At 46.7% G+C, this 17,703-nt stretch overlaps 1 long non-coding RNA gene across 1 annotated transcript in view; it reads right to left on the bottom strand.

Moving 5' to 3' along the window:
• Nucleotides 1-17,703, bottom strand: part of LOC142029544 (uncharacterized) — a 106,310-nt gene that overhangs the window by 49,742 nt on the left and 38,865 nt on the right. The window contains exon 2 of the long non-coding RNA XR_012649952.1: nt 15,051-15,418. This is a non-coding gene — a long non-coding RNA (uncharacterized LOC142029544). The remainder of the gene's footprint in view (nt 1-15,050; nt 15,419-17,703) is intronic.

Below are 17,703 nucleotides of genomic sequence, written 5' to 3'. Positions count from 1 at the left end.
CCCTGAACCCTCTCTTGGCTTGTTTGTCTTCGTGCCGCTCTCCAAGGCAACACCGGCGCAGCTCTGCCAAGAAGGAAGCAGGACTCGACTGCAGTTCCCAGCGACGAGCACCGTTCGCCCCACCATCCGGGAAGGGCTGCTGTGCTGCTAACAAAGCGGTTTCTAATGCTTCTTGGGCCAGCTCCAGCATCACTCATTTTCCTTCACCACCACCACCACCAGGAGCTGGAACCTACGCTTTGAGAAATGCCGGCTTACCCCGCTGCTACCAGGCACGATGGAGATGATGCTCTGGAAGACAACGTCCAGAGAAGCACTTCCCTGTACGCAATTTTCTTCTGGTCCTGCCCTCAGACCTGGAGAGACACTGGGTGCTGCACTCCTCACACCACCGTCCTGGATGTCTCAAACCTGCTGTGTTCCCTTCACGTCTCAACTCTACCAGGTGCTCAACCACCTCTCTTCCCCCTGCCCTCCTTCCTTCCTCCTGCGTGCCACCTGTTGTCCAGGCAAAACTGTGCAGCCATACTTCAAAATAATTCTGGGGAGACTTTTCAGCTTTTTCTATACTAACAACAGCTCCTTGTCCCAGCTTACGGTGTGGACATATAGGTTGTGGCTACACAACTGACCACACGATGAGCCGCAGTAGAGCCAGCACCAGGAGAGCAGAGATACCTGGCTCCAAAATTACTGCCGAAGGCAGCATCCTATCAAACCATGGCCTGACACCCGTGGGTTGTTTGGGGTTTTTTTTTCCCTAGGTTTAACATACGCAAATCTTCCAGCTATTCCTCCTAAGTAAAGTTTCCCAAACAGAAGCTTCACCTTCTGAAGCCGCCTGCTTTCATATTAAAAATAGAAGGGCTAAGTAAGACTGGACGCTGTTATTTCAAACAAGGTTTTATATGACAACTGAGATTGAACTATTACCTTTGCCGTTCTTCTGTGGGTTATTCAAGATCTGCCTTTCTTGTAACACCATCTGACTGTGGATTCACAACCAGCTTGTGATTCACTGCAGCTCCTGGATCCCTTTCTGCAGTGAACCTGTTACTGCTCATTTTGGGTACGTACATCCAATTTCCAAGGAAAGTGTTTTGCACTTGTCTTTATTGAATTTCTTGTCTTCAAACCACTCCTGCAGCTCATTAAGACAACTGTAAGAGAAGATGCTATCACCTAAAGTACCTGCAGCGTCTCTGGGTGCATTTTACCTTCTGTATCCTCTGCAGTCTACCATCTAATCTGCTACTGACCCTCAAAATGCCTTCCTGATCCAACAGTGAAAAATTTCTTTTAGTGCCTGAAGTACCCACTTATGATGATTTCATCTTCAGCACATTTCCCGAGTTTGTTTATCGAGCTGTCGGGATTTCCTCAAGAACTACTCGACTGCTTTCAGCACTTTTTTTGGTAAAGTCACTAAAATACCAGACTTGGTATGAGTTTGCCTAGTAGTTCTACAAGCCCTCCATCCTTCAGGAGAACTTGCTACACCAGGAGGTATCGCAGTTAAGAGCTGGCAACTCAGACGTTACAAGTTCTGCAGTTGCTTGAAACTTTCTTTAAAGTCAGATCAAGCAGATCATCCATTCCACATTCAGGATCAGCATCACCGTTTTTCTTCAAGTCTCACCTACCCAGCTGTCTCTCTGTTGCTGTTTCCCTTGGCTGAGCTTGGACTTCAGGGCTTCAGGAGTTTACAAAGAAAAGCTCACACCCAAAGGGTTAAGACTTGTTTTTTCATGATCTTTAAATCATAAATATGATTTCCACTTGAAAAGGGAACACTTCATTTAACAGACGCAGTGGCTCTGAAGGGTAATGCAGGGCTTTGAAGGAAATTAAAAAAAAAGGAAGCAAGAGGAGAAAGCAAAAAAACACTTCCAGAAAGTTTTCCGAAGGAAATGAGTAACCACTTGTTATTAAATGATAAATCACAGTCCTCAGGAAGTGGCATTGTCTGTGGTCTATTTTTAATGAGAAAACACCCCTGTCACTGGCACGAGGGCTGAACATACTGATGGGATGCGTCTGTGGACAGCGGGAGCGTTCACTGGGAGCCATCATCTCATTGCTGCCATTCCCATCACTTATCAGCAACCGAAACGGCACAAAAAGAACGTGGCTTCGAGAAAAAAAAAATGCACCCAGGACAACAAACAAGGGCTACTGTTTTCCATAGAGGGAGGAGAGGGGGAAACACTAGAGACCAAGCAGAAGAACCAGACCCCGAGCGTAGTCCTAGGATTTGCCTTTGTTTTCCACGTGTGAGGGATGCACGTGAAGGCATCAGGAAGCAAATCTGTGCTGACCCCCCTGTCCCCACAGGAGTTTAGGTGGCCTCCCACGTGCACTAGCATCCTCTGTGTCCCCAAGACGGGGACACATTGGGCACAGTAAACCCCTCAGCCTCCTTTCCCTGGGGTCTGCCACCAAGACGGGGCTTTCTGGAGAAGCACCTGATGCTGCAGCTCTGCTGATGACGAGCACTTCAAAGGTGTAATTAGCCTCATTTTGTGCTGATAAATGAGTCCCAGATTGCTGTGGCAAAGTGTCTCGCTGACTGCGAATAAGCACACAGTGTCAACAGAAGGGAAGCAAAAGCCAGCAGAGCTAGCTGGAGGCACAGCTACAGACAGAGCCTCAAAACCAAACCAGAGGGACCACAAGCTCTCAGAGACCCCACCATCATGCAGCAAGCCTCCTGGCACACGGGCGAGGGGACCATTTTTGGCACCTCACACCAAGCCCAACCGGCTCCAAAGCCTCAACCAAGCATTGCCGAGCCTGAGCCACAGGGTTCAGCTGTAGACCCACGTCCTCCCCATGCTCAAGCCAACTCCAACGCAAAACCACACACCCACCCGCCCCAAACTTTCCAAACTGCAACCAGGAACGAGCAGGAACCTACAACCGACTTGCTGAAAAACAACGCAATATGTCTAATTTTACTGTGAGGGTGACCAAGCGCTGGCACAGCTTGCCCAGGGAGGTTGTGGAGTCCCCATCCATGGACATATTCCAAAGCCATCTGGACGTGGTCCTGGGCAACCAGCTGTAGGTAGCCCTGCTTGGGCTGGGAGGTTGGCCCAGATGAGCTCCAGAGGTTGACCCTTCCAGCTTCAACCATCCTGTGATTCTGTAACTGTAAAGACATACTGCATTGCAATCCTGCACATTAAATTAGCTTTCACTGACCTGGTGCAAAAGAGACTGTAATTATTCAACTTCTCAACTATTTCTGACATTCTTTCCATAGATGAGGTTTAAGCCTTTTTTTTTTCCCCCTTCCTTTTAATAGGAACGCAACCCCACAGTTTGCAGGAGATTATATAACACACACACACACATCACTCTTCCAAAACAGCGTCTGAAAGCGCTTGTTTGACGATTTTTTTTTTTCCTCTCACCCATAAACCACCACCCTGCTGGTCTCATTCATTGTGCGGCATTTTGCAACGAAGCGTAAAAACGGTATTAATCATAGCTCTGAAAAAACACAAACTTCTTCTCTGAGGTTTGAAGTAAGCATTTGGAAGGAAAACTTCCAGGAGCCAGAGGGACTGACAGGGCTGGAGACTAAAGTCCTTCTTTTCAAAGGCCAAGTGTATCCCAATATATCCCTTGGACAGCTGCCCCAAGCCAAAGTTATAATACTTTATTCTTCAGTTCAAGTAGCAAGAAGGAGATTTGGTACAAAATCAGGACAAATACCCAAAGTGAATGGGGACGTTTAGTGGGCAAACATGTCATAAATCTAACGGGAGGCTTGAGCTCTAACTACAGCTTTGGTGAGGATCAATATCTGAAGCCTCAGCTGCCTCTCACCTCCAGGATACTGCAGGGATTAGGGCCAAAATGACCAGGTAAGGGCACCCATCCCTCACAGGCAGCACCCAAGCATCCCAAACCGAGCGCTGGCATGCACCCATGGTAGAGTGTTGCTTCAGCAACCAGCAAAAACACAGAGATCTCCAAAGGCTATGCCAAAAAATAAAAATAATTATCTTCTTTATGTTTTCTGGCCAAACACCATGGGAGAAAATTACCTTCTACATAAATCAAGCTCTTTGTCCACCTCCACAGATTTAGTGCTTCTCGTGGACACAAGGAGGGGCTTCTGTCAAAGACAGAGTTGGGAGAAAGCATGAGGCTCTTTTCTACATTAGATGCTTTAGCAGGGATTTGCCAAAGGCTTTGGAATCCCTCTGCTTCAGAGGTAAAACATTAATAATTTAAACCCCTCCTTTTAAATTAGGAAGGGCACTAAAAGAAACTATTGAAAGAGAAAAACCATCAAGCTTGCCACCACCTCCAACTCAAACTGACATTTTCTCTCAAACCCCAAAAGTGGTTTCAATGAGCTAGCAAACAAGGAATTTATCTTTTTCTTACCCATCCTTCCCCCGCATTTGCTCCTCTGCCATTAATCTTCCAGGCAAAGCAGTCGACCACAGGGAGAGGGTACGCCGAGCACCCAGGTACAGAAAGCCCCACGACGCTGCAACCAGGGGCAAGGGTGGCGCGAGCAGTTGCAAAGCATCTCACAGGGCATGCTAAATATTTTGGGTTTATTGTTAGAAAAGAGGAGAGGAGAGGAGAGGAGAGGAGAGGAGAAAATAGTTCAGTTGGAAGGGACCTACAACCATGATCTAGTCCAACTGCAAGCAGTTTGTATTAGAAGAGCAAGGGGAGGGAGAAAGAAAATAATCAATGATTTATCTTTTTTCTTCTTTTTAATCAATAAACCCAGACTCTCGTGAATGGTGAAGTTCCCTGCTTATTCAAAGCACGTGTGCCTCTGCCCGTCTCAGCTACTGATACCATTTCTTATCAGCACATTTCATTCTTTCCCATTCTTGCAAGAGCCCTGCAAAGTAAAAAAAAGGATATTATCTTCATATTTGAGAGGCAAAAAAAGGCTGACAGGGATAGGTCTTCCTCGCTATCGAGGCTTTTGCAAGAGCAGGAACAATGTGACAGCCCAAGATTCAGAGCTGTCTACACAAGCCCCGCCAGGGACCGCAGCTCCTTGGTCAGCAGCCAGCCCAGCCAGCCCGGGCACGAGCCGCTGTCCTGGTATCGAGGTGGCCAGGTAAAAGCACACACTCAGAGACATGTCCCCCTCTTCCATACAGATGTACGTACTTCAGATGACCAGTCCAAATTTGCAAAGAAAGATGCACAGGGCCAGGGAACATCATCCATTTACTCCAGACCATGGCTCCTCTTGGGCAGCCAGCTCAACCAGCCAAACTGAAGAAGACCTTCGCATTGACTTGAATCCCCAAGGCAGCCGTGTAAACACTGGAAGAGTGCAACCTCGTGTCTCTGCAAAGGATGCTTAAACACATCCTTTTCTTCAGGAAAAAAGAAAGAGGAGGAATAGCTATTCAAAACCTATGTGCCAGCCAATCTGGTGACCGAGTGCCATCTTCCAATAGCTTTTTTAGACAGTCATGAACTTTAAATTTATTTTGCCTCCTGCTCCCAACAGCTCCTAAACAGTGCGAGCTAAATATTTATAGAAGAGTCACTGTTTGTTTAAGTTTCAATCCATACTCGCTGAGGTCCAATTTGCCCAGATCCTGAAATGACAACTGATTACAGAAGAGTCTGAAAACACGGTGGAGGGGACCCTGATGCTTACCAGACCTTTCATCTGGACACTTTCTCCGGCGGTTGTTTTGCGGCACCTTTCCCAGCTTCTTTCAAAAGAAGAGGAACCCCAGCTCCTGCCAGCCAAGGTCCACCTCTCATCAGATGCTTTGGCACAGCTCTGCTCAATGCCACAGAGCCCCAGGTTTTGGGCAGCCCCTGGCATGCTCCAAAGCCCGCTCCTCCCCAACTCGCAGCGAGGCGGCTAGATTGCTTCTGGAAATGCAACCGAAGCACTTGAGCTGCTCCGCAGCACGCACCAAGGCAGGGTGCAAACAGCTCCGAGTGTCCAAGTCCGTACAACCAACCTGCCGCAGGTGGGGCACAGCGCGGCGCTGCTCCGGCTCAGCAAGTCCTACCCTGACCTGTCCCTTCTGTCTCTCCTGGAGTCAGCAACAGCTTTTCCAATTTACCATAGTGCCCACTCCAAAGTCCTCCCATACCTTACAGAACAACTGAGGACACCCAAATTTTTTGGCTAACGGGACAACCTGTCAGAAGTTGAAAGGACACCTGTATGTGCCAACACGCTTCTGCTATAAGCTAGCCAAGTCCAACAAGTCAGGCGGCAGAGGATGACAGCACCTTCTTGCACGTGGTGTTACACGGTGTCACGGGTGGGCCAAGAAAAAAAATCAGACTGTGCTTCAGACATGGTGATTTCAATTTATTCATCCCATAAAGTCACATGTGGGCCCAGTTAAACACTCCTGGAGTCCTTCACTTGGGGTATAACTGGGGACTCACCACCATGAAGATACACACAAGGCAAGGCTATCAAGCAGGCATAGTGCTATGCCAACACATCCCAAAGGAGCATCTCACCCTGTAGATGTTCAGCGTCCAGCTTTGCAAGCTGCCAGAGGAACATCAGAGGCGGGGAAACACCATCCAACCAAACACACTTCTCAGCATCTTTCAATCACCACCCAAGGCTGGTAATTCCCTTTGTTTTTATGGTTTCACACAAAAGTTCCTGCGTGAGGAACTGAACAGAAGGTGCTTATTCACCTCAGATAGGTGAGAGGTTGGGATGTCTTTGCCCAAGTTCAGCTACTTCAAACCCAGCACATGATTTGAACGGCCTCTTGGATGAGTGCATGTTGCTGAAGAACTCAGAACCCTCATGGACAGCTATCGTTGTGCTCATCCCATCGAGATAAACTCTTTATCAGCACTGAAGCAAGGTAGGACTCAGCAGCATTGCTCTGTCTTGGTGTTCTCCGGGAGATAACAGGACCCGTTCACCTCTGCACAGAGTGTTTCAAAGGCATTTCGCCCCAATAAAATGGAAAATGCGGGGTCGAGCAAGAGGATGGATCTCAAGGTCAGGTTTGCACGCCGCCGTCATCGGGAATCTCAATATCCAGCATGAAGGCCCTTGCATGGATGAAGAACCCACCCGTGCAAATGGCTGTGCCAACGCCATGCGTGCACACACTACCCACATGCCTCCTCACACACATTTTCTATCCCTATGCACACACACAGGAAAGCACCTGATGAAGTTTTATGGATGTGCTCATATGTACATGCACATGAATATGCATGAGTACACAGGTCCACCACAAGCAAGCCATGCTTGCAGATGAGATTGAAGGGGAGACTGCAACATGGAAGCTGGAAATAATGACGAGCACTTTCATCAGTAAAACCCCAATTACCCAGCCTGCACACGGCCTCTAATCTCTGTGGAGCAAGTAAAGCTACTTATTACAGAGATGCCTTTACTGTGATCTGACTTTTAGAGAAAGGAGAGGAGCTGCCCTGGCTTTCCCGTGTTTTATGTCTCCAGGTCTCGGAGGTGGGACCCGTTATTCGAAGCGCACGTCTCACCACGCACATCAAAGCAGCTGTGTGTCCACTGGAGCCAGCCATGACCGGGAGATTGAAGACACAAGCCTACGACCAAGGAGCCTTCGAAACCACAGCTGGTCTCCTCCAGCATCATCCACACCGTTGAGCACCATGGGGTTGGCTTTACTGATGCTTCATGGGAGACATAGATGCTCCATGGAAGAAAGCAAAATTTTACTGGGGCACAGAAGAGAGACACTTTTCTATTTTATTTCACCTGGTCCTAAAAAGGAAAAATAAAGAAGAAAAAAAAAGAAGAAATACAGCCCCCCCTCTTTCCCCTTTTACATAAATATTGGATCTGAGTGCTTTCTGCTCTTAAGAAGTTAAAAATAGGAAATAATATCAAGTCTACATGCTGCATCTTTTATCAAAGCCTTTTATGAACATCAAAACCAGCTCCTCTGTGCTCTTTTATATTTTCCTCCTGTCACTCACAATTCATAAAAGGGGACTACAGAGATACAAAGGGTGAAGCACTTCCCAGCACTGTCACAGGGAGCCAGGGACAAAAAACAGCTTTTCCTCAAAGCTCTGAAATCTAAGAGCAATTTTATGATATAATGTCACTTTTAGCACAAGAGATGAATAATAGATATTGAAAATATAATAATACTTTCACAAGTAAACAATGCTTTGCAGTGTCAAAGCTTTTCAGCAGCACTGTCAAGCATTTGCAGAAGGATCGACAGTGCAATCACCGTAACACCACTGGGAAGCAAACACTCCGAGAATAAACACGTGTTTAACCGAAAGGCAGGGTCTCTCTGGCCAAACTCCATCTGTGTTCTCTAGAGACACAAATCCAGATCCCTTCTATAAAAAAAGGGAGGTATGGAGATTAACAAGATGAACCAGAAACTCTTTTACACATAAACTTGACTTTGACCCTGCCATCTCTCAGACCTGTGATAAATCCAAACCTCCTCCCCATCTGTACAATGTGCGGGCTTACACTCACCTATATTCAAGAGATATGAGCATTAATTAACTCCAACAGCAAAAAAAACCCCACATTTGAAAGACGGTAGCTGCTAGAATATTCATGACTCTTCCCCAGCCTGTTTATATGGAGCAAATCCCCCATGCAAACCATGGCTAACCCGAGAGCACTGTTTAGCTGTTCAGCATCTTTTCCACAGAAGGCAAATTCCATAACTTGTGGTCACTATTATTTTTTTCCTGCCTTGCACAGTAAGAGTTAGGAATTCGAAGGGAGGAAGTGATAAAGCCATGATAAAAAAAATTCCAGTGAACTTTCAGCATTATCCTAACCAAAAAAGAATTTCCTCCTTAGTCATCCACAGGCAGGACAAGCCCAGCTCCTCCGTGAATTACAGAAGAGCAGTGAAAAAATGCTTATCTGGAGATTACTTCTCTTCCTAATACCTTGGTATTTAATTTTTAAGCGGGGCAAAGGTCAAATGAAAACCACCTGATGCTGATGTAAATGCAGCCCTGGATAAAACTGCACAGGGACCCCAGCAGAAAGAGCTGCTCCTTGCAAAAAGCTTAATAAAAACCAAGTGATGATGCCAGCGGGGAGGGCGATGGCACTTCAGCATCCATTTGCCACAAGGATGCTGCCAGCTGGCGGGAGGGCACATCCACGCTGTGGAGGTGGCCAAGCCAAAAGGCGACAAAAGCCCCCGTAGCCCGCAGGGAGCCAGGGCAGCACGGGGGTCCCAGCATCGCTCAGCACCCTCGTGAATGCCCCCAGTGCTCCCCTTTGGCCAGGCAAACTGGAGTGTTGAGCCCGGGCTAAAGCCAGAGCTCCCAGCTGGACGGTGGGCAGGGGTCCACCTTCCAGAAGTACCAGGGCTGGGATGCATCTGTGCCTCTTCCCCAAACTTATCTACGATAACCTACATAAAAATATATACATCTTTTATTGCACAGCAGCAGAGCACATGCTCAGGTCCCCTTTTTGCTGCTGGAGCCTCAGGTTTCTAATTTGACCTCCTGACTTTGACACTGCAAAGGTAAAAAGGAGGCGGCGCAATGATGGATGGTTTCCTGCAAAAGCAGAGCTGGCAAAACCACAGGATCCCCAAAACATTGCCAGGGAAAAAACAGGATGGGTGCGAGATTTGCTTCCAGCTCGAGAAACACCCTCAGAATAAAAAACTGCCCAAACCAGTATTTTGTATATCTGAACTGGGCTCTATGCCGCAGGACCAGAAGACTGGGCAGATGCCCTCCCTTGGTGGCAGGCTGGCCCCGTGGCAGCCATTCCTGCCTGGCAGTTTTTCTGCTGGCTGAAATCAGCAACCAGACCAGCTTGGAGATGATTAAAACTTAATTACGAACTCTTCAGATCATGTCCCGTTCACGGCTTTGGGACGGTGCAAATCCTGCCACCTTCACCAACGGCCCCTCCAAGGGCCTCTCGCAGACTTGGGATGCCAGCCAGCTTTGGAGGCTTTACATTTTCGTGGCATGAGACAAAATTCACCACGAGTTCCTCAATATTAATCCACATAATGCTGCTCAGCAGATGGGAGCCCAAGAAAACAGCCTGTCAACACCTTCAGCTCTGCAGAGCCTCTCAAAGCAATGCAAAGGATTCGGGAGCCGAGCAGATACTCTTGCTTTGCTGGCTTTAGCAGTGATACGTCTTGTGATAGTTCACTGCTTCTTTGCAACCTGAAGCAACACAGTAAGTCAGCAGACAGCTAAGTATTTACTGCACATAGTAAGTCAGCACCTCCAGATGCAGGCGCTCATGGAAACAGCAAAGATCACACTTTAAGATCTTTATTCTGAAAGTAAGTGCCGAGCAACATCTTGAAGCGATAAATAGAGGACCATTCAACACATACTAGCAAGATTATTCCAGACCTTTAAAATATTATTCCAGACCTTTAAAAATATATAAGTATTTATTTACTTATAGAAATATATAGAAATATGGCCTTGTGTATCCCCAGTTAGATGCCCTGCAATGAGGGCACGAAGTTCGGGCACAAACGGCACGTGCTGAGATGCTGTTAGCGAGCGCCCCAAGAGAGGGACAGACCCTAAGGAGCAAAAATGCATGCTGCAAAAGGGGTTGAAGGTTTTAGCACAACCTAAGAACTGGGATCCACAATTAATTTGCTTTGCTCGGATTGGCTCTCGCCACTGCCTGGCGACCAAAAGCCAGCATCCTCCAAACCACGGTCCTGGGTCAACAGCAGCAGGATGAGCACAGGTCTATCAGCATCCCTCGCCCTGGGCACACTCCTCCAACCCCCCCCAGGCAGGACAGGGAAAGAAAGATCGAAGCAAAATTTCAGCATCAGTGGCTTCGGCATTTTCGCCAAGCAGAGGAAGAAGCAAATCCAAAGATTCAGCTGTAAATATTTTAAAAGCGGCAAATGGACTTTTGGCAGCCAAGATACGAATCTTTAAAAGCACTTACTTGCATTTGCTGCCCCCAGCCCTTGCAAATCCGGCCTGCTGAAGTGGTAAGGTAGGTTGCCCACAAACCGAAAGCTGAAACTAGTTTCAGCCCAATTCCAGAGAATTGGGAGTAATTTTAGAAGCAGGAAACCATCAAGCAAGAGACAGCCTCTGTAGATTAAATCCTCTTCCTTTGCCAGGCTTCGATACATTTGACTCACAAAACCATAAAGAAAGTAAAGACTCCCTAAAAAAAGCTTCATTGTCAAATTTATTTTATAGCTTTGAGGTTATTTTTTTCCCCCTTAAACCAATAAATACTTGTAATTCCTTTATTTGCTTCCAGCTGGGGAGAGATTTGAAAACTTCTGCAAACCTGCAATTTCAGTGCTTGTCTGTGCTGGGCACTAAAAAATTCCTCTCGGGTGAGAGTGAGAGGGGTTAGTCATGACAAGAACATCCCTGCAATGTGCCAGGGCTGCTTTTCACTGTCATCCAACCATCATTAATACTGACTTAGCCCATCCATGATTTTTATAACCAGTTGTGTGCTTTTGAAACACACATCCAAATGCATTACCCTCACAAGCAGCCAAACTGAAGCTTTTTGGGTTTTTCTTTTGTTTTGTTTTTTTTTAATTAATAACATGCATCTCTTCATAGACCTACCCCCCAAAGGACATTTTGACCCAACGCTCTGCACCCTGACTGAAAAGCCTGAAAGGCTTTGCTATTTTACCAGCATACATTTTAAATGCTGATAGAGTTCATCTTTTAACTGGGTTAACTTTTAACCCAGGGATGCACCTGGCAGCCCCCCAGCCCAGATGCTCGTGCTGGCCGAGGGGAAAGCCCTTAAATTTCACTCCCTTTGAAGCTGCCCCACGTCTGTGCAGGATGAGACTCGGGCTCTGAACAAAACCCGAGATGACTTTCCTTCCCCGTAAAAGACAACTGTAAATTTGCAACTGAAACATAGTTCTTCGCCAAGCTCTAATTCTTGGGCCACCCCCAGGTACCGACAGGCTCTCAGGTGCCTGCAAGGTTTTATGTGACTCCCTTTGCAAAGGGCAATGCAGAACGCAAGATTCGGGGTACACCTACCACGGCTCTTCTCCTTGCTCGGTGTCGGCGCAGAGCCACGCAACGCAGAGAGCAAGCACCCTTGGGGCTGCTCTAGGTTACCCAGGTAATGGGCAGGTTTTGTTCGGTCTCCAAACAGGCATCTCCAGAAGCACCAAAGCGACTGCATGACTGGAGCAGAGCAAATGACACCCCATTTTCTGGGGTGACCTTGAGCACTACTTGTACTCCACAACTGTAGCCAACGCCTCTTCTCATACTCATGATCCATGAAGAAATCTGTGTACAAGCGGTGATTATACCTCTTCTGGCTCTCTAAACAAGGAGAAACCCACGGAACTCCCTTGCATCAAATTATAGAGATGCTCTTCCTAAAAGGTTGAGCAACAAGGGCTAGGAGGAGACCAATAAACACATTTTGCACCTATGCTCCAAGTCTTCTAGAGGTGTTCAGGGTTCTAATTAGGTTTTTCTTTGACTGCAAGGAGGAAAGCCCAAGCTCCTAGTTACATTCAGAAGATAAAGCTCATTCCACTGCAATGCACTGCTGACAAAGGACATTTTCACATCTTACAGGAACAAGCCGAGATCTACTTTGCAATGACTTTATCAAACAGCTGGGTGCAAAAAAAAAAAGGATTTTAGCTATCAATGGTGTTTGCTTTAATTGTAGACAAAAAGCTCATGCGGCCAGTGATCCTTCTTTCTTAGGTGCCTTAGAAGTTGTTAGGAGCTGGTTACAAAACACCAGGAATTTCGGTGATGGGAAAGCTGTGTTCTGTATTCCTGAGACAGAAAAATGGGCTGAACAACTTTCCTGATCAACCCAAACAGTGGGGCTTGCCCACACGTGAAAGTTAATTCAGGTTAAGGAAGCAAAACCCTTATCTCCGAATGAAAGGCTGAGACCCCAGCCAAAGACACAGCCAAACGCTGGATTTTTAGTCATTTCTTAATTTGGTGCACTGGATCAGAAGGCTCTGAGCAAAGCTCTCGCTGGGGCTGTTCTACGGCAGTACCCGCCGGTCTGCTCACCCAGGGCCAGATCCTGCACAGACTGGCAGCGTGCTTCCCTCTGGCTCCACCAGCAGAAGGCCCAGCAGGGCTGGGAAGACAGTGAGATCCCGGGATGCCCAAGCTGTATAGGAAAGCCCAGCCGGGGGCATCTCAGTGGACAATTCCAGCTCTGCTGCCCAACACACAGCGACGTACCAAACCTGAGCTGCAAACCAGCAAACAAGAGTGGAGTTTGGCTTGGTGAGCCCAGGTGAATCTCAGCAACGTTTATTTGGGTTTGGTAAATTGTTCCTGTGTGCTGAAGGACAGAAAGCAAGGGGAAAAGAGAAAACTTAAATACCACTATACATAACATTATCACCTTTCACATGCGGACCCAAGCGAACAAATAAAATTATTTGCTGACTTCACCTGAGGTACAGATGGAGTCACTGGAGGAGTCAGCTGCAGAATACTGATTTCCTAACTGCCCTTCTTCTCCCTCCTGGCTATCAGAGAAGGCCTTCAGATGTACAGAAGAGGCATCACGCAGAAGAAATACAATCATTTTTCAGCGCTTTTTCTACGACATTTGAGCCGGACTACAACATGCCAAGCGAGCAAAGCAGGAGCACAGTTCAGCAGGGGGAAGTGGAACGCTGAACATCCCAGTCCCAGGGGATGCTTCTGCAGCAGTGCAGGGCACACAGCCCCCGCAAGCGATGCCGGAGGTCTCCATCCTCCCCGAGAGGTGGGATCTTGCGGATGCTGCTGGGCTGAGCCTCCAGGCAGTCCTCCTGGAGAAGGTCCTCTCCTGGCACATACCTACGTTGCCCGGGGGTTGACCACTGACCATCCCCACCAACCTGGCACACCGCTGCTTTTCACCCACCGTGTCCAAATCCCCGTGGTTAATTCTAGCCTCTCTTACAGGCACAGCAAGCACTTGACTTTCCTGCTAATTAAAGAACTTTTTTATCCTCAATCTCTGTCTACCATCTCCATTTGGCCTACGGGTCACAAATTCAAGAGCGAGGCAACCGATTTTGTTTCCCCCCCCCCCCCCCGCACACGCTCTACCCCCCCCATTTCCTTCCTTTAATCTGATGCGAAATCGCGCTTACGAAGCAAGAAGATGAAACTTTTAATGCCTCACAAATGCTGATGGGAATGCAGAATAAATGTACAGCAAAGCATTTTCAGCCCCTTCCCTTCAGCACCTCCTCTTTGTATAGTAAAAATAAATAAGCTAAATTCAAAGAGCTAACTTTTCTCTGCCCCATAGAAGGAGCGATCTGTTCGCCAGCACACATGAGCGGATTCAACCCAAACCAGCACAACTGCCAAAAAGGATGATTTTTGCAGCAAGTTGATACCCACAGAGACTAACACAATGATCCGGTTCTGGTATTACAGAAAATGGAAAAAAATCTTGCCACCTTCACAAAAACATCTAATTCATTGTAAATGACTATAAAAATGCAAATTTGGTTGTTATCACTACAGCTATTGAGTTATCCATGTCTATATTGAATGGGAACGGTTTTAGTTTTAAAATGCAAAGCCATCTCCTTTTTTACAGGATAAGTCATCCTCAAAATGACATTCTTCAGCAGAAATACTGTTAAATTAAGAAGAGGAAAAATGGATTAAACACTCGTGTCATGTCCTTTGAAACCAGACAACGAAGCCCGATAAGCTGATCCACAGGCAGCTGGTGCCGGCTGTGGGTTACAAACACAGCGGGCAGCTGCCCAAGAGTCCGGGGCTATCCAGGAGGAGGAATAAGGAGCAGCAGATACGAGCACCTCCATCCCCCTCCTCAGATGCAAGGCTCAGGTTGGGCATCAAAACCTTCAGGAGAAGCTGAGCCCACCGCTCCACACAAACCAGCCTCTCAAATTGGGTCTGTGTCCTAATGAGGAAAAGCCACCTTCAGAGCATGGCACCAAGGAGTTCGGAAGATCTTACCTCTAGCAGAAGCTAGTAAGGAAAAAAAAAAATGGTTGAACTCCTAAAGATCATGAAACCAAATTGGCTAGTGAATAAGAAAACCATCTACATACCTGCTGGACATGAGCGCTGCTGCACTAGAAAAGCTCTGGGAGAAGAAAAAATATCCTTCTGCTGTGTAAAGCAACGGCTCCATCTTGAGAAAATGCAAGGGGAGGTATTCCAGTAAGTGACCAGTTTGTTATAATCCTCAGGACAGAGAGGCTTCCTTCCCAAATGACACAAGGTGACTCAGGAAAAAACAGGGTAAAAAGATGGTAAGAACTTCCAGATGCTTTTATCCGCAGCCAACGTTCTCCAGAGGGTTTTCGGGGTCCATACATCCCATGATCCTAAAAATCCTTGGGAGCTAGTGAAAGGACCATGCTGCCGGGCTCCTCCAAACGTTACTCCGGACCGGTAGGCAGCGTGGGGCTGGGACCTTCAGAGAGAGGAAAGGGACAGGCCGTTACACGACAGCTCTCACTACGTTGGATGAGGCTTCTTCCCATGCAAACTCATGTCTTTTGATTTATTTTTGCACAGTATGAAGTTTTTAGGGGTTTTTTTTCCTTTTTTCTTTTTTTTTTTCCAATTTGCGTGGTTTATTTAAATGAATGTCACACTGAGCATAGGCACACCATGCGGCCACCACCTTCAGATGCCTCAGAGGTGCCAGGTGATGTGAGAGGAGGAGGACAACAAGCCAGTGATTGAAATAAAGTTCTCATCTAACCAACAGATCCTTCCAAAACCCTCTTTCTATTTTTTTTTTTTTTTGTCAGAGGAAAGGAGACAGTTTTCCTCCCCTCTCCCTTTTTCTCACCCATTCTAAACCCAATGAGGTGTTTTCTCCACCAGGGAAGAGAAGGATGGAAAGGGTTGTAAGGCGGCAGGTCAGCAGGACCACCTGCCCTCCTGATTTCAGAGGAGAATGTCCATCCACCGTCGGGAGTCCGTGCCAAGGTCTAACCCACTCCAATCCATCAGCAGGTTCCTACCCCCGACATCTCAGAAACACACAACTCCTGAGTACAACAACCCTCTTTGACCTCCTGTCAGGCAGAGCCATGCTTTCCACCTCTATATTCAAAGAAAATAAACACATCCCAGCAAAGTGGCTCAAAATACTCAGGGAATTAGTCATAAAGATTCTAGTATTTGATGTGTATAAAACCATCATAATCTGGGGGGGGTTTGGTTGGTTTGTTTGTTTGGGGTTTTTTTGTTTTCTGATTTTACTAATTGTGCTGGGAATAGAGTTGCTGGGATTTTTGTTTGTTATTTTAAGATATGAAAACTGTTGCACAAACACAGGCAATTGCCAGGCCCGGAAATAATGCCTAGCAAGCACTGAAAGGAAACTCAAATAGCTCTTCGCCCAACACTGCTTTCTAGTTCATCTGTAATAAAAACAGCAGAGAGCAGCTGAGAGCCAAAAGGGGATTTTTTTTTCGCTTTGTTTTAGCTGCAGCAGCACAGGAAGGTGATATCATTGTATAATGTAACCAAGCAAAGGAGTAATGAAAGTGCAAGCAAATAGATCAAATAGCACAGGGTTAAATAAAAGGTGTGATAATCATTTGTTTCATTAATTGTGTCAATAAAGTCCTATCTATCCTCAAACAACAGAAACACCATCAGATATTAAAAAAAATTAAGTGAATAATTAGATGTACAAAACACCATCATTTTTTGCCCAGATGCTCTCTTTAAAGGGTTGATTAGGAGAATCACGTGTTTATTTTAAATAAAATTCCACTGACTTTGATCATGTTTAAATCACCTCGAGTACAAAACCTGCTTTGAATCAAAACTTCTTCCTCCCTAGGGAAAACAACAAAAATTGCCTTCTCTGCAGTAAAGATGCAGCCTTACTACAACCTAAGATAACCTGGACCACAATGCCACCAGTGGGAATGGACGATACCGTAACCCATGAAAATACTGTGTCTTTGCAATGTTTTGGGGTTGTTAACTACAAAACCCAGGCCAAGTCAGTACGAGGCAACTGGAATTCTGTAGATAGGCTGGCAAACGGAGTTGCAGTTGAAGTCTGTTAATTCATGGAAAAAGAACTCTGAATCACCTTGCCCTTGCTTCTAGTTTTTTTCCAGTGATGGAGAGAGTTAGGAAATGAAATATTTATTCCTAACCTCCCCCCCATTAAATGAACTGAAGCCGGAGAATGTCTGACCCAAACCCCCGAGCTGATGAAAACATTTTGGAAAAGGACTCGAATCCCCCAAAATAACTCACATCCCACAAATTACACAGCAAGCCTCAGCCACTTTGATGACTAAATGACACTCAAAACGCCTGTAAAACCTGTTTCTCTACTGCAAGAACACCGGCCTAAAATCCTTGAGCTAACGGTTTTCTCTATAAACCAATTGCCTGTAAAATACGAGCATGCAAACAGAGATAAATCTCTGCCACCAGAGAAATGAGACTTGCCCCATAGACCCAGCCCCTTGCCATGCTGTGCCTGGAGCACCAGCAGGGCTTTTTGTCCCAGCTCTACCACGGATGTGTCAACATGTACTTTGCTCACTTCTCCTGGGAGACGAGCCCAGCGGTCCTCACCGTCCAATGAGCAAAACCATAATTTTCTTGTTTTCTTCCTTTTATTTCTCCCCCCACCTCACATACACCACACCGCTCCCATCAGTCCCATCATCTGCCTTCAAGCCCAGCAGGATGGCAGTAGGACCCAAGGGCTATGGG

This window comes from Buteo buteo, chromosome 3 (genome assembly GCF_964188355.1).
Source record: "Buteo buteo chromosome 3, bButBut1.hap1.1, whole genome shotgun sequence".
Classification (NCBI taxonomy): domain Eukaryota; kingdom Metazoa; phylum Chordata; class Aves; order Accipitriformes; family Accipitridae; genus Buteo; species Buteo buteo.
Note: the sequence above shows the minus strand (reverse complement) of the source record. Positions and strands in the feature narration are given on the sequence as shown.